Source organism: Heterocephalus glaber, unplaced genomic scaffold (genome assembly GCF_053883595.1).
Source record: "Heterocephalus glaber isolate CG9 unplaced genomic scaffold, H.glaber_assembly_v1.0 deba00000943, whole genome shotgun sequence".
In the NCBI taxonomy this organism is placed as follows: Eukaryota; Metazoa; Chordata; class Mammalia; order Rodentia; family Bathyergidae; genus Heterocephalus; species Heterocephalus glaber.
Genome location: NW_028258175.1, coordinates 2,917,189 through 2,939,525, shown reverse-complemented (window position 1 = coordinate 2,939,525; position 22,337 = coordinate 2,917,189). Strand labels below are relative to the sequence as shown.

Sequence of the window (22,337 nt, the reverse complement as noted above, 5' to 3'; positions counted from 1 at the left end):
AGTTTAAAGAATGGATCTCATCCAGACCAAGTACTCTAATACAAGGGAAGAAAGCTGGAAACTGGTACCAAAAAGATAACCAGAAAAACTCCACTGGTTTAGAATTTAAGAAACACACTTCTAAATAATCTATTATCAAAGAGAAATTATTAATGAAAATCAAAGCGATATTGGATGGAATAATCCCAAAACATTACACATAAAAACTGGTCGGAATAAAGACCCAATCCGAAGACGGGCATCTGAAATGAACAGACATTTCTCAGACAAGGAAGTAGAAATAGCAAATAAATACATGAAAAAATGTTCAACCTCACTGGTCATTTGAGAGATGCAAATGAAAACAATGCTGAGATTCCACCTCACTCCAGAAAGAATGGCTGCTATCATGAAATCAACCAAGAACAAATGCTGGCGGGGCTGTGGGGAAAGAGGAACCCTGCTCCACTGCTGGTGGGAGTGTAGACTGGTGCAACCACTGTGGAAATCAGTATGGAGATACCTCAAAGAACTAGGGCTGGAAGTCCCATTTGACCCTGCTATTCCACTGCTGGGGATCTTCCCCAAAGAATTAAAAGAATCATACCACAGTGATATATGTGCACCCATGTTCATAGCAGCACAGTTTGTAATAGCTAAAACTTGGAAACGGCCCAAATGCCCATCAACTGGAGACTGGATAAAGAAAATGTATTTTTTTTATAAAATGGAGTACTACTCAGCCATAAAAAATGAGAAATTAGAGACATTTATAGCTAAGTGGATGCACACTGAGGCAATACTCTTAAGTGAAATAAATAGGACACACATGTATAAATACCAAATAGTTTCTCTGGTGTGAGAAACTGAAAGTGTAAATAAGGACTAAAATGTATAATAGGTAATGTGAAATAGGAAGAAAAGGGGCAAAGGGGAAGGAAGTGGGAGGGCTAGGGGAAAGGATAGAAGGGAATGGGATTAATATGAGAAAATGGAAAAATAGGAACAAAATCTTTGTAAATAGGGAGGAATGGAGGGGTTGAAGGGAGGGCTAGGCAAGGGTGAAAAATAAGAACCAAGAGAGACTATGTAAAGGTGCAAATTTCCAATGATGAATGTCATTATATTGTGTACCTAAAATGTACCAATGATTAGAATGAATAATCGATAATGCAAAACAGGAAGAAAAGGTCCAAAGGGGTAGGGGAAATGGGAGGTGTGGGGGAAAGGAAAGAAGGGAAAGGAAAAGTTACGAGAAATGGGAAAAAATGGAAATAAAGTCTTTGTAAATTGGGAAGGGTGGAGGGGTTGAAGGGAGGGCTAGGAAAGGGGGAAAAATAAGAACCAAGATGCATTATGTAAAGGTACAATTCCCAATGAGAAATGTAATTGTGTTGTATACCTACAATGTACCAATAAAAGAATTTAATAAAGGGCAAAAAAAAAAAAACTGGTGGGAAGCAAATGAAGCAGCAGTGGGAAATAGCCTTAAACATTTATATTTTTTAAAGGAAGGGGCTGAAAATTAATGAGTTAGGCATCCTATTAAAGATGGTATAAAAAGAACAGCAAATTAAATCTGAACAATGTCAAAGGAAGAAAATAATGAGCAAAAATTAATACAACAGAAAATAAATCTGTACCTAAGGAGATCAACAAAATCAAAACATGGGCGGGGGGTGCAGTTCAGTGGTAGAGAGCTTGCCCTGTGTTCAAGTAGCTCTGAGTTTAATTCTCACTACCACACTCACACATAGAAAAAAAGCCAAAAATATCTGAAAAAACAATGAGAGGAAACAAGTTCTGACAAGATTCCCTAAGAGAACATTTACAAATAAACAATATTGGGAATGAAAAAAAAAAAAACCAATTGCATGTGACACAAATATTTTTGAAAGATATTAACAATTTATAACAATCTGAAGTTTTAAATAAGTACAAAGTCATAGGAAACTCATTTAAAACTGATGAAACAATTATTTGAAAACTTAAGTCCTAGAGCCATTAAAAACATTCTGAGAAATCCATCTTTCTGCCAAGAAAACTTTAGGTCCCAAAAAATCTTATCAGAAAGTCTTACCAAACATTCTGGAAACAAGTAATTTCAAAAGTTATACACATCGTCCCACAACCAGAGTCAATTCTCCCCAACCCAACTAATAAGACTGACATTATTTGGGCACTAAAATTTAACAAGGACTTCAACAAAAGGAAAATCACGAACAAAATTATACACACGCTACCTCTGAGGAAAAGAGCTATAATAGTCCCAAGCAAAATGCTAAACCAAATCCAGCAATGCAAAGAGAATGGAATATGATCGGTGAGTTTATTTCAGCAATGGTTTAACATTTAAAAATCAATCGATGCAAGTCTCCACATTTACAAAGAAAAAAGCGTATGATCATTTTAATAGATGTAAAAAAGTACTTGATAAAATTCACATTTATTCATACTAATATGGACTTGGGGAAGGTGGTGCTGAGGATGGAACCTGGGGCCTCACTAATGCTAAGCAAGCACTCTACCACTGAAGTACCCTTAGCCCAAAGGAAATTTCTGTTATCTACTAAATGAGATCTATAAAACACCTACAGAAAACTTAAAGATGAAATGTTGAAAACAATCACTTCAAAATCCCAACTGATCCCACTGCCTGCCTGGCAAGCAAGGTCCCAAGTTCAATCCTCAGTACCAAAAAAAAAAATCCCAATTGATCAATGCAATTCCAATCAAAATTCCAGCAGGCTTTATCAATGTGTCTGTATGTGATTTGATGAAATGATTCTAAAATTTACATAGAAAAGCTTATACAGAAAACCTTAAGTCAAAACAACAGACATTCCTGGAGAAATAAAAGGTAGGAGACCTTGGTATCTACCAGATATCATGACATCATAAAATTGGAGTGATGAATAAATTATGGTGATGGTACAGAGAGTGACAGATCAATGGAATAAATACAGAACTACAACAGGAAGATATACATATGTATATCTGACATGAATTCCATATCAAAACAAACTTTTCCATAAAGGTGCTAGGACAACTAGTTATCCATATGTGAAAAAAATTAAATTTGATCCCTACCTCACACCGAATACAAAAATCAATTCTAGAGGGTTAAGTCTCATAAAGAAAAACTATAAAACCCAAGGATAGGAAAGAGTTCTTTAAAATATACAAAAAGTAAAAACTACAAAACATTGGTGAAATTGACTTTTAAAATTAAGAAACTGTTCAATCAAAGAGGGTGAGGGAAGGAGGGAAGGTGGAAGGAAATGCAAAGCTACAAACTAAAAGATCTGAAATACATCTGAGCCACAAAATATTCATTCTCAAGAGTACCTAAAGAACTCTCACAAATCAGGATGGGAAAGACAACAGTAAGAGGAAAAAATGGACAAAAGGAATTTCATAAAAAAAGAGGATGTACAAGTGATTAATAAATACATTTAAAAAGATCCCCAATCTCAATGTTACTGGGCAAATGGATATTAAGCCAGTGAAATAATGTCTTACCCACCACCAGATAGGCAAGAGTTCTAAAGAATGGCTGAAGGCTGAAACTCTACTTCACTGCTGATGAGTACAGTTTTTGGGGGGTTTTTTTGGTACCGGGGATCAAACTCAGGACCTTGCACTTGCCAGGCAGGCTCGATGCCACTGAGCTAAATCCCCAGCCCCAGCCTAAATTCTTAATAACCACTTCAGATAACAATCTGATCTTACAAGCAAATTAGCATATCCTCAGAAACCCACTATTAGATATGTACTTTACAGAACCGTCCTCATTCGCCCCAGAAAACACATTTGTATGTCTACAAAAGTCTGGCAGAAGTACTAAGACCTATCAACTGAAGAATGGCAGTATAAACTGATTATAATCATACAATGGAATTCAAAACAGTAATCAAGATGGAGAGCTAGTCACATCAACAGATGTTTCTAAAAAACATGCTCTATGCAAAAAGCAAGCCACCATATGTATACTAGGTCACCACTTAGATAAAATCCAAAACCATATATTGTATTCATTAGAGAAACATATAGATAGTAAAAAGAAAAACAAGGTACAAAATATTTAGGACAGTAGTTATCTTTGGGAAAGGAAATTATTCAATGGGGGCTTTGGTGGTATAATAATAGCTTTTTTCTTTTTTTGAGACAGTCTCCCTATGCCGCCCAGGCTGGCCTTGAACCCACTGCATGGCTCAGGCAATAATGCCTCAGCCTCCCAAATGCTGGGATTATAGGTACAGTACGCATCACTACCCCTGGCCAGATAATAGCCTTTGTTAAGTTTACATTTCTACATGCTTTTCATGGGGAGGGGGAGATTGGCAATTGAACCCAGGATCTCCCACATGCTAGGCAAGCATTCTACAACTGAGCTATATGCCCAGCCCTTCTTATTTACCTATATTCTGAGACTGGGTCTCCCTAAATTATCCAGACTGGAATCAGACTTTCCATCCTCCTACCTCAGCCTCCCAAGTAGTTGGGATTATAGGCCTGTGCCATTGTGCCAGCTGCGCAACTTTTACAGACATATTATATATCATAATCAAGAAAGAGAAAGATGTGACCCCGTCAAGTAACATCGGACACAAATGTTAATAAAGAGGAATGAGGTATAGAACAGGTTCAAATACTTCCATTTGGGACAAGGTGTAGGGCGGAAGTGGAAGAGATGCATAAATATGAATGTGCTTATTTACGCATACTCTGTCAGCTGTCTCTATGAAGAGAGCCTGTGGGAGGTGGATAACCGCTGACAGGTACTACCGACCCAAATAGTTTTAAGGCAGAAATGTTTGTGTAATAAGGAAGCTCTGTCTTCTCATTCGGTCGTATGCTAGAGCTTCACGTGCACAGCCTCGTTTATTCCTCAAGTGAACCTTATTTTACAGATGAGGAAACTAAGGCTAAGAGGGTGCAGGTGACCGTTAGGAGTGACAGACTAGGCGGCAACTCACAAGCACGGTTCTGTTCTCCACGCACTCCCAAGACCAGGTAAGCAAGAAAAATGAGTGAACAGTTCTCACATTACAAAAGCCTGAAAACAAAATCTTCCTTCTCAGGTGTGAAAACGTGACCTGACCTAAAGGAGGGCTGTTCAGGGTTCGTGCTCCCTTGGGCAGTAGGCCTGTTCCAGGCTGTGCCGGACTGCGCTCCAGGCCCGCTGGGGACGTGCCGATCGGTGCCCCAGTTCCTCTCCAAATCCGAGCAGTCTGGACTCCGAACACATCCAGCCTCGGGGGGGGGGGGGCCTGTGGCCTTCTCCAAAACAAGACCTGTACACGCAGGCACACCACTGGGGGCGGGGGCAACGACTGCTGCTACTCTGGGGCTCGGCGGTTTTCACCTATTGGTATGACTAGGGTATCTTCTCAATTTAGGGTTACTGTCTGTAACTGTGCGTGTGTGTGTGTGTGCGTGTGTTCTGCGGGGCTAAGTCCCGCTCTGCTAGCCTCTGCCCCACTCCTCTGGGCCTCAGTTTCCCCGTCACCCTCGGAGAAGCTCGAGAGCCCCCAGCGCCCAGCTGCGCACACGGCCGACCCTAGGCCTCGTCCCCATGCCCGTTCCGCCCAACCCCGCCCTTCGTCTGTCCCCCCATCTTTCCGTACGCCTCTTCCTTCCCTGCTAGCCTCCCGCTCGCGCACCGGAACTTTACCCTGCACAGCACCCAACGCTGCTCAGACTGCAGGCGGCTGTGGCCGGAAGGCGGACTTCCGGCATCCCTTGGGGCGGGGCGAACGCGAATACGGCGCTCCCATTGGTGGCTGCTGGCAGACTCCCCGCCCAACGGTGACTCATTTCCGGTCCGCCCTCCCGCGCGGTCGCCAAGGTGTTTCGGGATCCGTGGGCTGGCCCCGACCTAACCGGTTTCCTGAGCTACGCAGTTTCCCACGCGGCTGGAAGTACTTACGGGAATAGGCTTCCACGTATTCCCCTCCGCCTGTCACAACCCAGAGAAAATCCCTACGGAAGGCAAGGAAGAGCGGGCGCGCCGCCGCGCCTGCCGGGCGGGTTAAGTGTTAGCCACAGTATTATCTCACTTAGGGAATGTTGTGAGAAGCTGATAAAGCCTAATGGAACTGCTGGACTGCTTTGACTCTCCAGAGCATTATGTTAGCCTGAGGGCTGAGAATGCAGCCTAGCCGGGAAATGACTAACTGTGGAACCCAGCAAGGGCAGGTAGCTCTCTGGGAATGTGTTAAAATCCCTACTTTGTCATTTGCCACCCCTGGAATTTTAGACAACCTCTCAATCTCAGGACTGTTTTCTCATCTGCCGGGTGAGGAAAGCCATGGAGAGTAATGGTTAAAAGCTTGAGCTCCGGGGCTAGATGATCAACTTTGAATCCTGGTCCTTGAACTCAAAATCTCTGACCCCCAGGACAAAGTACTCAAGCTCTGGGCTGTTTGCCCATCTGTAAAGCAGGGATAATAATAGCAGCTTGTTGCTAGGGTTGTTGTGGAAATTAAACACAAAGCCCTCAGAAGGTGTCTGGTGCATGGGAAGCCCTAGGAAAATGTGAATTACCTTTACTGGCTGTTATGGTTTGTCTGGATGCCCCCCAAAAGCCTCATGCATAGGTAGGGCTTTGCAGAGGTGGCTGGATCTAGAGTGTGGGATGCTAGGATTAAAGGTTTGTGGTTACTAAATTAATCCACTGATTGTCATAGTTCTGAATGTGGATAATGGGAAGACCCAGCCTGGGTATGAGTACTACCTGCCCTAAGGACATGTAACCTACATAAGATATAAGGGACAGAAAGAGGGTCCCTTGCTTGTTGCTTGCTGCTTTGCTTCTTCACTACTTTGCTGCCTTCTGCCTCCCATGAACTGTTTCTCCTCTGTGATGTCCTGCCATGCACCCTGCCTTGGAACCACCCAACCATGAACTGAAACCTCTACGAACTGTGAGCTAAATAAATCTTTCCTTGTTTAACTTTGAGTGTAAGATATTTTGTCTCAGCAATGAGAAAAGTAAGACACTAACCAAGAACTTTATAAACTGCCTTATGGACGGTTGAACCAGAGAAGAAAACAGCCCTAAGGAACATGTATGCTTTGTTTGCCCTACACAGTTTTGTAAGTTTTCAATTATCAGTGGTTACACTGGAGATTTTTCACATTAAACCTTAGGATATGTGATTGCTCTTGAAAAATGGGAAAATCTGGTGACAGTGGGCCAGCAGTCTCTCTTGGTGGCATTTGTTCAGATCTTGGGACAGCCTATTCCCTTTTGTTATGGAGCCAGTGTTTCCCTGGTGTGTGGGGAGAGAAAAGCTTGAGGACCAAGAATAGAAAGCACTGGACATAGAGATATTTCTGAACCAAAGGGCCAGAAAGGAAGCAGAAAGGGAATTCAAACCTGAGTGGTATGAGAGGCACATAAATGGGAGAGGTGGACACATGTTGTGGTCAGGATTGTCACTGCTCTGGAGAGGTCTGAAAAGAGGTGTCACTGATTTAGAGTGTGAAGGCCAAGAAGAACAGTCTCAGTGAAGAGCAGGAGAAAGCTAGATAGGATGGCAAGAGGAGTGAAGAATGGAAGTGCAGGGAGTGCTAACCATTCTTGTAGGAAGTACCATGTAGGAAGGGAGGCTCAACTCGGGAGCAGAGAGAGTAATCAAGAGAATAAAAACACGTAAGAGAGTAAGATCAAGGCACATGGAGACAGGATTATCCCTGCCTTAGAGAAAGAGAGGCTGCTGAAACAGGAGGGAAAAGAGCTAAATAAAGGGGCCAGGGATGTAGCTCAGTGGTTCCGCCACCTGCCTCACAAGTACAAGGACCGGAGTTCAATCCCTGGTACCAAAAAAACAAAAACAAAGTGCTAAATAAAGGTTCTGCCTGATAATTCTATTTTCTCCAGAAGAAAAACAATCATTCAGCTGAATACAGGTGCTGCAGAGATGAGGAGAGGGCAGCGGATATGAAGGGGAATGCAGCAGTGAGGTGCCAGCTAAGCTTGAAGCCATACCGGTGCAGTGATGATAGTCACTTGTCTGATTCCTTCACCCCATCCCCATCCGAGGGGCCCCAGCACAGAAGCTCAGTTCACATTCATCCTAGAGTGGGCGCTGCCACTGACGAAGGGGGAGCAATTAGTGGTTGTTGCTTCAAAGTCATCCACCATGGTAGGGGCAGGCAGACATGAGAAGCGACAGTGCTGAAAAATGCAAACAGAACAGTGGACAAATGAGCAACCAGCATCTCAGTGAGGTGGACCTGGTTCAGTAGCCACAAACACTGAGAGGTTGGAGTTGACAGTGCAAAGTGTCCCCACAGGGTGACTGTCCTACCTCACTGTGACTTGACCCTCAGAAGATGGTGCGCTTTCTGTTTCATTATAAGTTGGGACGTTCGATGTGCCTGGCATGGGACAGCCATCTGCTCCTCAAGAAGTCTTGACAGTTCAAATGTTCTCCTGAAAGTTGACCCTAAGATACATGAGAGCTACAGGCACACAAACTTGTTCATAAGGGAGGTGGCCAAGGCCTTGGCTAGACAGGAAGCTTGGGATCAATAATATGCTAAGGGGGCCGGTGTTTCCCTGAAGACCACAGAAGCTATCAGAGAAGCTATGAGATCAAGCTGATATTTTACAGAAAGAACTTTCATAGATGTTCTTTTCAAACATCCTTGGAACATACGCAGTAACTATGTACAAGGCCACAAAGGAAGCTTCAGTAAGTTCCAAAGAATCTATAGACCACATTCATGAACCACAATGTAGTAAAATTAAAAACAACACAAAGAGAGCCAAATAGAAACCCTTTCAATACATAGGATACATACATCTTAAAGTATAACAAGTTGCTTCTGAGGAAGGGGTCAGGAAGTCAGAATGAGTATTTTGTTTTGTTTTACTCTGTATATTCTTATGAAAAATAAAATTATATGCATACATTTGAGTTTTATTTCTTGAGCTAGCTGAAGAGTACAGGAGTGTGTACCCAGATGTTCATTAACTTTTGTAACCTTTCTGAATGCTGAAAGATTTTGTCATACATTTTTAAAAGAGAACAACATTTAAAAACTGGAAAATACAGACATTAAAAAGAAAACCTACATGGAAATTACAAAATATTCAGAAAAGAATGATAATGAAAGCCTGGCATAACCCACAAACATGTGAGACCTGACTAAAACAATAAGAGGGGAATTTATCGTCTTAAGTGCACTTACTAAACAATAAAACAAAAATGTAAAGGAGTGAATTGCTCAGTTTAAGAGGTAGAAAAATAACACCTAAATAAACTCAGAGAAAAGCAGAAAAAAGGAAAAATAAAAAAGCAGAAACAAGTAAAACACTGCAGTTGATTATAGAAACCAAAAATTAGTGTTCCATTGGGACCAATAATACAGACAAACTTCTTAAAAGATTTAGCAAGAAAATGGCACAAATAAGCAATATTATAAATGCAAAGAAGACACATACCAGATAGAATAACGTTTTAGAAGACATGAGTGTACTATGAACAACTTTTTTCCAATACATTTGAAAAAATACAAATTTTTGACAAAAATACAAATTACAAAACAGCCCAAGAAGAAAATAATTATTAATAAAATTAAAATAATATAGGATCTGCTCCAACTCCCCAAATGCCCAAGCCAAGTTTTACTGGAGCAATTGACAAAGAAAAGAAAAAATACTATATTATGCAAACTGCATTGCTATATGTAAGAAAGCTATTTGATACATTCTGTGAGGCTAATCTAATCTCAATGCCAAAAGGAAAATAACAAAATTAAAGAAAGTGTCAGGCCCACATAACATTACAAACATGTATGCAAAAATTGAGCTTACTAGCATATCATTTGTAAGCATTACAGCCTCACTGGAGGGCAGTTTGGTGTTACTGAAATTGAAAAAGCTCATCAGGCAATCCCACTTCCAGGAATTTAACCGGAGAAGATGCTGTGTGCATGAGGATTGCTGCAACGATGTTGGCAATAAAGGAGAAAAACTGTCCCACACACCCATCAACAAGAAATGAAAATGCAAAATATTCATACGCAATGGCTGATTATGTAATATCAGAAGGAATGAACTAACAAGCATCTACATGCAAGAACACTGAATGCAGAGATGGAGGGGGGAAAGCAAGATATAAAATGATTCAGCAAGGTTACCAGTTATGCATATTTGGTGAAATGCAAAATAGAAATAACTTATGTCCATTTGATAAGTATATATATAGAAAAAAAAATTTTTTTTTTTGGTACCGGGGATCAAACTCGGGACCTTGCGCTTGCACAGCAGGCAGCAAGAACACTGAGCTAAATCCCCGGCCCAATTATTTTCTTTTTAAGGATTGGAAAGATCGTTATAAAATCCCAACGAAAGGACACCTAGAAAGAAGAAAGAGGGATTGGGATGGGAATGGAAAGTACTTTTGAGGTTTACCTGTAATCTCTACTTTTATATTAAAACAATCCAACTAGGTATTCATACAGTGTTCATGTAATTTTTGAAAAATTGATTTCAGAAAGGGGATGGAGGCAAATATGCCAAAATGTTAACGGTGGTCGATGTTAGATGCTGGAAAAATTTGCAACTGTCTTTTTTTTCACTTTGACTTTTCTCTATTTTCTTGTAAACTTCTAATAGGAAGAGTGAGAATATGAGAAACATATTTTTTCTCTCTCTCTTTTAAGTGCACAGCAATAAATAAAGAAGAAAATGGAAAGAAGAAGATTAGAAACCAGATCTCAAGCCAGCCCCAGGCCCAACCCCTTTTCTGACAGTACTCACTAGCATCTGTGTCTCATAGAATTTTAATTTGATCCAGTGAAAGCAGTGGGTCCAAGGTGATGGAACTGAAAGGGCAATTGATCCCCTCTGCTCATCACCATCTTTATCAAAAGACAAAATTATAGGCCGAGGATTTAGCTCAGTGGTTTCGCCGCCTGCTGCACAAGCACAAGGACCCAAGTTCGATCCCCGGTACCAAAAAAAAAAAGACAAAATTACAACAGATTTAGCGGGGCATGGTGGTGCATGCCTGTGATCCCAGCACGGGGGAGGCTGAGCCAGGAGGATCACCACATATTCAAGACCAACCTGGGCTACATAGTGAAACTCTGTCTCAAAAAAAAAAAAAAAATGTTCAACAAATGTAAAGATCTTACCAGGCTTTTATTCACCATTGTCGAATGGGCAGCCCCAGAACCAGAACAGGTTTTAAGAACTCTGGAGCCAAAATGTGGTCAGATAACAGTGATGCACAGAAACAAAGCGATGTCCAGAGACAACTGGAAAGGAGGCTTTTTGAATCAGCTGGATTCCCATGGGGGGCTGGAGCTGAGCTCTTGTGATCCCCCTAGACTTAGTCCTCTGCCAAGGAGAGCACCCCCGAGCTGGGGGCAACCCGCACTGTGGCATGCCACGTAAGGCCTGAGCATGGAGCCTTCTCAGATTTAAACCTAATTTAACAGCTTAGAGGCGGGTGACAGCTGTCCAGGGTCAGCTTTTAACACGGTTCCTGTTTAAAGTCAGTGGAGATTCAGACCCTGTGCACACTGGAAGAGACGGTGGCTGTTTCATCTTTCTGCAGGACAGTTTGGCTGGGCTCATCAAAAGCAGGATGTGTCTGCATTCTTGACCCAGTGATTCCACATCTAGGAAGCTGAGTAATCAGTGACCCACAAAAGTTAACATGCAAGACGTGCTTCAGAGCCTTGGGTCTGCCAGGGAAAAGTGGAAACCTCTTCCTTGCTTGTCTCTGAATAATTGCAGAGGAAAATGGCTGAAGTGTGTAAACATTCTGTGGGAGGTTAGGTAGCCTAAAGATTTTGAAAGAATACTTGATGTCAGAAAAATAATGCAGAATGTTTAAAAGGAGAAAAAAATTAGAAGCACATACATCAAAGTATTATACATTGACCATCTGATTATGGGATATTAGGTAAAAATGTCTTGTTACTCTCTTATTTTCTAACTTTTGTCTAAGGCCATATTTTATAATCTATAAGAAATATTATTTTTAAAATAATTGAACCTGTAATCATAAAGATTTCAGATATAAAGAAATTGATACTATCCATTCATATATATATTCATGTATATATACAATTAGGATATGGTTACAGCCATATTTACCTACCATCATCTGCATATCATTGTAAGCAAATTTTTCATATAACTACATTATCACTATAAACAACATTTTTAAAGCTTTGCCTTTTTTGTTTTAATAATTCTTAAATATATACTTATCTTTTCTTCCTGGGGTTTTTTTTTTTTTTGGTACTGGGGATCGAACTTGGGACCTTGTGCGTTTGAAGCAGGCGGCGGCACCACTGAGCTAAACCCTGGGACCTGTACTTACCTTTTCTTGATGAGTACAGAAATGTCTATGAGAGCAGCTAATATATCGAGCACTTCTTGCCATTACAGGGGATATTGCAATACTGTGCAAATATCTGAGATAATCAACTACAAGGAGAAGAGGTTGATTTTGGCTCACAGTTTTGGGGGTTCCAGCTCAGGGATGGGTGGACCCATTGCTTTTAGGCCTATGGTGGTGGGGCAGCATTAGGTTGGAGCATGTGGCAGAGAAAAGCCCTTCCCCTTATTAGTGGGGAAGTGAGAAACGGAACAAAGAAGAGGCCAGAGTTCCACTATTCCCAGAAGGCTAACCATACCCAATAACCTGAAGACCTCCCACTAGGATCTGCCTCTTGAGGTCCCACCACCTCCCATAGCACCACCCTAAGGAACAAATGTTTAACACATGAGCCTTTGGGGGATATTCCAGATCCAAACTGTAGCCCAGGGAATACCCCAAGAGTATCCTGAGTTTTTAATTGTAGGATTCATTTTTCAGAACGTTCCCATCTCTTTCCCTCTGTAAAGCTATCAGCAATCCTAGTCTCTCCCTATAATGCCTGCTCTGAAAAACTTTTTTTTCAGTAGATTGGGTCTTTCTAGGTTGTCTAGGCTGGTCTTGAATGCCTAGGCTCAAGCAGTCCTCCTGCTTCAGCCTCCTGGGTAGCTGGGACTACAGATGCTCAACTAGTTCTCTTCTCTTAATGGGGTGTGGCCTAAGCAAACCAATAGCCAGTCTTGCAGAAAAGTGGCCCCAAAATAAAACTAAATACATAGCAGTAAAGTGAATGAGGTTTAGTATGTAGAACTTGTTACACGTTTTTGCTTCTCAGACCTTTGTTTTCCTGCTTCCATATTCTTGACTCTTTTCTAAAAAGATAGTGAAGTTACCAGAGAAGTGATTTTCAGATAAGATGCAAAGTAGTAGTGATTTCCTAACCCACTTTAAAAAAAGTGATCAAAAGCTGAATTCTGGGCAAGCTAATCAAAATCCCAGATCAGGCATTAGCAGAGTTCTCAGATTACGGTTACTTTCTCATCACGGGAGCACTCTTCTGACCTTCCAAGTGTGGCCAGTAGACCCGCAGCACAGGTGCTGTTTGGGAGGTTGTGCTGCCTCTAACAAGGTGAGCCTGAGCCCCATGCCGTTTTAACAACATCCCCAGAGGATCACACACACACGCACGCACGCACGCGCGCACACACACACGTCTGAGCAGCACCAATCAATGACGCACTTAAATTCACTCACATGCTCCACATCCTGTGCTCCTAAAGGTCATTCCAATAAAACAGTTCTCTTCTCCTTCCCTCATTGGGAGCAGGTTGAAAATCATGCCCACTTTACATGTTTGTTTGTTTTTTGTTTTTGGTACCGGGGTTGGAACTTAGGACCTTGCGCTTGTGAGGCAGGTGGCGGAACCACTGAGCTAAATCCCTGGCCCTACATGTGTTTCTTTTAAAATAGACAAAAATGGAGAATTCTCTCTTCTCCATGGTTCTTCTTCATTGGTCCAGCAGCTTCCTGAGCCTTTATTTCCTGATTTGAAAATGATTTATTTTTCGGGGAACACTGGACATATTGTTCCAAACCGCTGCTTCTGCTTTTGACTACAGTAAGATGTTAGACTGGGGTGGGGTTGGGGTGAGAAAGTCAGAACCCCAGAGTGCCTGTCACAAATTAAGGGCTCAGTGAATATTGTTCCATTGTTTCAAAAGTATTTGACTCTTCAGCATTGAATAAAGTCTTTTAAAGTGATGACTACAATATGACTGGAAACATATATATGGTATATGACACCATCATTGTAACAACAGAGATGCGATCTCTATTATATGATTGAAATTACAGTGTAATTAAAACATGTATATGTGCCATTTATCATTAAAATAGAGCTGCAATCATAATCTTAATTCTCTTAATTAAAATTCACTTGCAAATGGATTTGGAAACTACAGTTGGAAAGAAAGTATCTAGTTGACTTGTCAAATTTTTCATTTTTATTCACTTTTTGTATTTATCCTAACAAATATTTATTAAGAGGAGTAAAGGAATATAGCACTGTGGTAGGACACAAAGTTAAATGATGGATTTTTTTAAGTGCTAGGGATCAAACTTAGAGCCTTACACATAACAGGCAAATGCTCTACCGCTGATCTATATTCCCAGTTCCACAAAGATGAATTTCAATAATCCCTACAAGCAAGTTGCTTTCAGCTAATAAGAAAAAAATGGGATAGACTCACCTTAGTAAGTATAATCAGGAAATAAACTGCTAAGAACTGGTAGAGCTTATCAATTAAGCTGCTATAGGTATAAGAAACTAACTTAGGGTACTTTAAGTAAAAGTTTAGCAGAGTATTTGGCACCTATTAGTCAGGCTAGGGTAGGTTATGCTGCTCTAACAAATATCCCTCAAATCACTGTTTCTAGCTCGTGTCCCATATGCATCAGCAGGAGTGTCAGCTTTCAATCACTTAAAAAATTCTTGAAATAATCAACTTACATTTTGCCTCAGTTTTAGAGTTTTCATCCCATGATCAACAGCCCCATTCTTTTCGGTCCTGTGACGAGGCAACACATCATGGTGGAAGCACAGGGTGGACAAAAACCACTCACTTCATGACCCGGAAGCAGATTAGAGAAGGAGAAAAGGGAAGAGGCCCTACAATCCCAGGAGGCGCATGCCCCAGCAGCCTAAAGACTCCCCCATAGGGCACATTTCTGAAAGGTTCCACCATCTCCTAAACATGCCAAACTGGGGACTAGGTCTGTAACACATGGGGCTCTGGGGGCACTCAAAATCCAAACTATAGCTAGGAGGCCCTGCCCTCCACTCAGCTAGAGACTCAAGCTAACGGAAGTTCCACCATCTTGTGGGTGCCATTTTGTGCCACCTAAGACACGAAGCCTCATGTGATCAGGGCAGAAGAAGAGAGAGACTGGAAGTTTGCACAGAAGCCTGAAAGTTACATGTATCATTTCTACTATGATGTCAATGGTCAAAACTGTTCACATGGTCTGCACCAACTGCCAGAGTCTGGGAAATGTAAAGGGACAAATGGAATCCTTAGTGAGCATTCCTATCTATGCTAAAGAATGGTTTGTAGACCCAGAGGATGAGACTGTGGATCACAGAAGCTTGGCAGACCTTGTCACCCATTTTCAGTTCCCTGACACCCTTCTTAATTTGTGTGAGAGGAGAGAGAGAGAGAGGGCGCTAGAGCGCACATTTTAGGTCCCACCCCCAGAGAGAAGTAAGTGAACAACTTGATTGACAGTTTCACTAAAAAGGGGAGAGATAATTCATCCAAACAAAACTTCTTACAATAAGAAAGGAAGAGGAAGTGTGAAGTGAGCAAAGGCACACACCTGCTCCTGAGCTGGCCAAAACACCCTATATTCAGAGTTGACAGAATCATGATGATTTCACAGAGGAAGTGGCTTCAAGCTGAGCCTTGAAGGATGGAATGGATGTGACAGCGGCAACTAATCCAGGCCAAGATGGCAGCATAAGCACAGTGTGGCAGCCACCTGCAAGGAAGAGAAGACTTTTGGACCTGACTAGAAGATGTGCGTTACTTTTTACCCAGACTCCCTGCTTGTCTTTGCTGCATGTGGTGTTAGCTCTGGGAACACAAGTGGGTGGGGACCCACTGACATGGCTAGGATGAGGTCATGAGCTTGGAGCCTCAGCCCTCTGTGTTGGCCAAGGCTCTCACTTCTCCTCCACAAGGCCTCTCCTTTCTGTCAGCTCGTACTTCCTTGCAGCATGGGGCCCTCAGGGTAGCTGAGTTTCTTGCACCAGTGGCTTAGGGCTCCTGTGAATGTAAAATCAGAACCTACCAGGTCTTTAAAAGCTTCAGCCCAGAGTGGAAAAGCACCATTTCCTCTGCATTCTGTGAGCTTAAATATGCCAGAGGAGCAGTGTGCATTCAGGTAGGAGGCACTGCCCAAGCACAGGGTCACTGGGAAGTGGCCTCATTGGAGATGTCTTTGGATGTTCACTGCTCCAGAAGATGGACCTGCTCCTGGCTCCTGGGCTCCCAACCCCACCCAGCGCAGGTCCTGATGAGCAATGGTTAATGGGGTCAGAGGATGAGCTGGAGGGAGATTGCTCAGGGTAAATGCCACCCCAAGGAGCTGACACTTCTACAACCCAGATGAAAATGACGAGCCAGGCATGGATGTCTGTCTCCAGAAGAGACTGGCGTGTGAGGCTGAGTTACAGATGCACGCTGTAATCTCAGCCCCAGAAGGCTGAGGCAGAAGAATTACTGTGGGCTACATAGTGAGTTCAAGGCCAGCATAGCAAGATTCTGCCTTAAAAAAAAACCCAAAAGGAAGAAAACTGATAGTGCTGGGGAAAGGACAGACGGTCTTTCTCTTTGTAGGCCTTTGCCCAGCCTTCCCCTCTATGTCTTAGTGGCCAGAATTGAATCACATCGTCACTGTGCTGCAATGGAGCTTGGGAAAGTGAGCATGATGGTTAATTTTAGGTATCAACTTGACTAGAGCATAGAGTAAGAAATGCCTAAAAACCAGGAAAAGCTTTTGTTACTATAGTTGTTTTGTGGTACTAGGATTAAACACAGGGGCATCGCATGAGCCACATCCCCAGCCCTTTTTAATTTTTTATTTTGAGACAGGCTTTCATTCAGTTTCCCAGACTAGCCATGACCTTGTGATCCTCCTGCCTCAGTTTAAGCACAGTGCTGGGATTACAGGCGTGGGCCACCACACTCAGCTAAATAACTATTTCTGTGTGCTTCTGCGGGACTGTCTCTGGGGGACTGGCGTGAGTCTGCGTGCACTTGGTGGGCAGATCCATCCTGGTTGTGAGTGGGTAGATCAAAACAGAGAAAAGAAGCCTGGGTCTTTCTCCCGAGCTGGGATGCCTGTCCTCCCCAGCCTTGGAATTTACACCAGCAGCCCCTGGGCTCTCAGGCCTTCAGCCTGGCATGGAGCATTGCATAATCAGTCTTTGGTTCTAGACTTTCGGACTTGGACTGAGCTACGCCACCAACTTCTTGCGGTCCCCAGCCTGTGGACAGCCTGTCATGGGACTCCTTGGCCTCTGTAATCACAGAGGCCACACCCCCAGTGAATCTCCTCTCATACATCTCTACATACCCATCTGCATCCTGTTGGCTCTGTCTCTCTGGAGACCCCTGACAGAATGAGAATCCATTAGAGAGGAGTGGACTTAAGCCTGCCATGATTTATTCTGTAGGCAAGCCAGGGCCCCTGAGGCCTGCATGAGGTTGCATAGAAGAAGGGAACAGTGGAACTGGCAATGGAAAGCAGGTGGAAGAGTACGGCTTTGCTCGGGAAAGAGGGTAGGCCCTGGACAGAAGCAGGGGAAGGGAAGTAAGGCCAAGTGAGAATGAATATAGAAGGGGTTGGACAGCCCATGGCAGCTGTGACTGTCTTTCATGAGTCAGAAAAAAGAAGACAGCGAGAAGGAAATCAAATATGTCAACATCATTTCCAGTTTGCTTCACTGGTTGGTAACCCCATTCACTGAGGCCAAGCACACAGAAGGAGAAGTGAGCTTGGGGACAGACTATGATTTTGGCTTAGATGTTTTGAGGTAGAGGAATCAGAGAGATGGCAAGAGGGAAAGGCCCACAAAGCTAGTGTGAAATACCAGGTCAGAGCCGGAGGACAAGAATGGCCACCCAAAGCTATGCTCAAAACCACACTCCTACATCATGTCTCAGCCAGGACAAGGTCTGGAAGAATGGAGGTCCAGCCACTCAGGGAGCTTCCTCCTGGGAAGAGGGAGTGGGTAGAGGAGTAGATCCAAGAAAAAAGTCATACACTTATGCATTGTTGGAGCTCTGAAGTGGTGTGTGTCCAAGGAGGGCAAAGTAAGTTTATAACTGAGTGGAACAAGAAGGCAAATGCCAGGGAGGAAAGAAGAGGTCGTATAGTGAAGGGTGACATTTAGCACACAGGATGAGAAGGACAAGGAAAAGTGATTGGAGAGGTCAGGAGAGAGGCACATCACCACTGAGTCTTACGATACAACAGAACATTACACACGGAATTAGTGGCTGTGGAAAAGGGGCTTGATGAGAGCTTGAAAAAGAATCTGGCGATGCTACCATTGTTGATCCCAGAGAACAAAGTTCGAATAGAGGAGGAGAGGTGTCAGGAGGGGACAAATAAGAACAGGCTGAACCACGGTCATGGGTACAGAAATGTGACATAAAGGGAAAGAGGACATAGCCACTCAAGAAAATACTGGGGCAGAGAGCGGCTATTTCTTGGCAATAGGAGACCCATCAAATCCTCAAAATGTATTATAACACTACCTTGGTCTATTTCCTTTTGCTATAACCAAATACCTGAGTCTGGGTACTTTATACAGTAAAGAGGCTTATTTTAGTTTTGGAGGCTGAAACTCCCAGACTGGGCCGCTCCATCCGTTGAGCCTCTGGTGAGGGCCCTCTCAGCCGCAAACCAGTATGGCTAATGGCATCTGGCAGGAAGGCGTGCAACAAGTAGAGAGCAGGCACATGGTGAGACCGAAAGCCGAAGGACTTGGGGGTCAGGCATACATTTCTTACATTTTTCCATTTGTTTGTTTCTTGTTATGTATTTTCTTGGGGGATGGAATTCAGGGCCCCATGCATGCCATGCAAGTGTTCTGCCATGGAGCTACAGTCCCAACCTCGCACTCTTTTTATAACTTACTCCTGTGGCCACAAACCAGGGCCCCAGCAGAACTGCACTGATCCCTTCTGCAGGCACACTCCCATACCCAAATCTCCTCCACTGGACCCTGCCTCACCTCGCCACACGGAGGACCACACTTCCAGCACCTGCACGCAGAGGTGCATTCTACCGTACCCACATCGGAGGAGCATGCGTCCGGCCTTGTTTCTGACCTGCAAACCACGGTGTAGAACCCATTACACGAACCTAGACGTGGCATGCAGCGGTTATTCGTGTGACACCCTGCATCACCAGGGGCCCAGTAGTTGTTGTGGTAAAAATATGCTCTGCATGTGCCTTTCCCACGATTTTTTTCTACCCACAAAATTAACCAGAAATAGGAGCATAGCTCATCCTCCCTCTTCTCAGCAGCACAGAGACATGGAGTCTCCCCAACCAAGAAACGGACAGTGCACCAAAACCAAGTCAGAAATGCTCGGGGAGTGAGGCTGGATGCCAGCCAGCGGTTTCTTGGCCAGTCTGCAGTAGACGGATCCCACAGGTCACAGGCAGCCCGGATTCCCACATGGAAACACAGATTATCCATTGTAATCTCTCTCTGGTCCTCTGCTCCCCTGCCCCCCCTCTCTCCGTTCTCCTTCTTTTGTAAATTATTTTACATTTCCTTTTTTGCAGTGCGGGCAATCCCTCGACCACAGGGCCGCACCCCAGCCCTCCCTGCACTTTCTTCTCCATGTACCCAAGCTCTTCCACAAATGCACTGCAGAGCAGAGCGCCCCTGAGGCCCAGCACTCCCCATCTTTGACGTGAGCTCTCGCAGCCAGCTTCTCGCTAACATGAGTCTGACAGGAGGGGGACTCGCTGACAGCCCACTTCCCTGACCCAAGAGCCTGAGAGTCAGGCTAGCACTGCCACTTTCTTTCAACAGCTACTGACACTAAATTCCTACAATCATGTACTAACATCAGAATACTCAACTACAAGTGCTTTCACAATAAAGGTGGTTCAGATCTAATCTAGCAGTGTTCAAGGTCGGAGGCTCCAGGGCTGGAGCAGAAATGTCACAGTGTCATAAATGATCCTGCTTTGATACCTTCAGCCTGTTGACTTTAACCCTTTAGCCTCACTGGATGCCACAGCCCTGAGCTTCTCTTCCCTCCAAGACAATGCTTGAAGTCTCTCTTTCTAAAAGAAGATCTTTCCCAGAAGCCTTGTGCACACTCTCATTCAAGTCCCATTGCCCAAGACTGGGTCATATCCCTGTGCCCAGATGCAAGGGAGGCCGGGAAGGTGAACATCTTGCATTTTCCTTGGAAAAGGAAGCTGGAATGACTGCCTGGCAGGCAGCTTCAATAATGGAATAAAAAGCAATTACAGCAGCTAAGATGAATTACAGCATTAATGTACACCAGGCACCGTCCTAGGGGCTGCCTAGGCTCTGTTCAGCCTAACAATTACTATTGTGCAAGATTAGTGTTATTGGCACCCTCATTTTACAGGCAGGAAACTGAGGTCCAGAGAGGGTTAAAGAACTTTCCCCGGCCCTGAGTTAGAAAGCCCAGACTCGGCCTTTGGAGACCAAGATCCATGACATAGTTCTTGACCTCAAAGGACCACAGTTCAGAAGAAGGGCAGGCTGGAAAGAAAGCACAGTAACGCAGTGGGTGACAAGAGGCAGGCCAGGGCCACCCTGGGCAGGGAGCCTGCAGGTGGCTCAGGGGCCTCAGTAGGGGAGGACCCTCCCCAAACTGGAAAGAACACAGCATGGTGCCTTTTGCAGATCTGAGGCAGAGGTCCCACCCTGGGTGTTCCACTGCACATGACGCCCCTCCCCACCCCATTTCATGCTGGAGACACTGGGAGCATCCGGTCAACCATACAGAGTAATTTATGTCACACTCCCGGGCTCCAGGGCCTGGCGTCAGACACAAATTTTTTTTTTTTTTTTTTAAATGCAGGGAGGCAGAGGCTCAAGTGATTATTGTTTTTTTGCTTTTTTTTTTTTGGCATCAGATGTAATTTTTTTCCAGAACAACAAATTCCCAGGCATTTCATATATTCAGGGAGAAATCCAGCCCAGTTCCAGAGCTATATGTGTCAGCTGGTGGAAATGCAGGGGAAGAGAACCACTGGTTCTGTCATAAGAAAGGAGCTGGGTGATGGAACACATCTATAATTCCTGCACTCAGGAGGCTGAGGCACAAGGATTGATGTCAATTGGAGGCCAACCTGGGCTACAGAGTGAGTTCAAATTCAGCCTGAACTACACAGCAAGAGCCTGTCTTTAAAAAAGCAAAAATCAAAAACAAATGGAGAAAAAAATCCAGGGAAGGATTCACAGAGGAGGTGCAGTTTAACCAGGGATTTTTCTTTTTTTTGTACTGGAGATCAAACTCGGGACCTTGCGCTTGCCAGGCAGATGCCAGAACCACTGAGCTAATTCCCTGGCCCTAATTAGGGTACTGAAGGATGAGCAGGAGCTCACCCAGAAGAAAAGAAAAGAGAAAGGTATATGCAAAGCCAAAGAGGTGTGAAAGACAGACATTGCTCCTCTTCAGAGCTGTGTATGAAACACTGGGAAACAGCACAGAGGACAGGAGGGGAGGCAGAGGCAGGAGACTGGAGTTTTACTTGGGCCTCAAACCCCTGGGCAAGGAAGACACCCTCTAAAAAGGCAGAGATGCGCTTTGGTGTAGGCAGTGGCAGAGCTCTTGTCTAGTGTGCACAAGGCCCTGGGCTTAACACTGGCACCCTCTTCCTAGGCTGAAATTACCCAGAAGTCCAGTGCATACATCAGATACTATAGGAATAAGTTTCTCCTGAACCACAGTTTTCTTAGATGCAGGAAGCAGGTCCTGAGTTTATTAAAACTTTAAATGTAGTCAGGGTCCCCTAATATGAGGCCGGGAAGAGTGTGAATCTGCTATTGTGGGGATCACTCCTCACTCAGACCGTTGAATGGAACCCCAGGACCCGGCCCAGTGGGGATGATGGAAGCGAGCCTGTGGCTGTCACCTACCCTGGTGACCTCTGGTGTGTTAGCTGCTCTCTGCCATCCTCCCCTGACTCCCTCATGCAACCTTTTCCCTGGAGACGCCCCTCTCCAGCTTGCAGGCTTCTCAGGGACACTAGGCAGCCATCTCCCTATGAGGCCCCCTCAGAGGACGGGAAGGAGCCAGAAGGGTCCCAGAGACCTGGGGGCCTCCATCCCTCCCTAAGCTTGGCAGGGGATCAGCTCAGCTCACGGACTGGAGGCTTAAGCTCCCTCAGGGTGAAGTTCAAATGCTGCAGCATTGTCCATAGCAGTGTGCTTCACACTAA

The 22,337-nt window shown here is 44.0% G+C and overlaps 1 protein-coding gene across 3 annotated transcripts in view; it reads right to left on the bottom strand.

The window, feature by feature from the left end:
• Window positions 1-5,752, bottom strand: part of Nsmce1 (NSE1 component of SMC5/6 complex) — a 36,148-nt gene extending 30,396 nt beyond the window's left edge. The window contains exon 1 of one of the 3 annotated variants that reach the window (XM_087208854.1): window positions 5,657-5,752. The gene's annotated coding sequence lies outside the window, so the exon portion shown is untranslated. Of the gene's footprint in view, window positions 1-5,083 lie in introns of all 3 variants that reach the window. The other 2 variants (XM_087208855.1, XM_013076437.3) reach the window with 2 other exon arrangements.
• Between the last annotated feature and the right edge of the window lie 16,585 nt (window positions 5,753-22,337).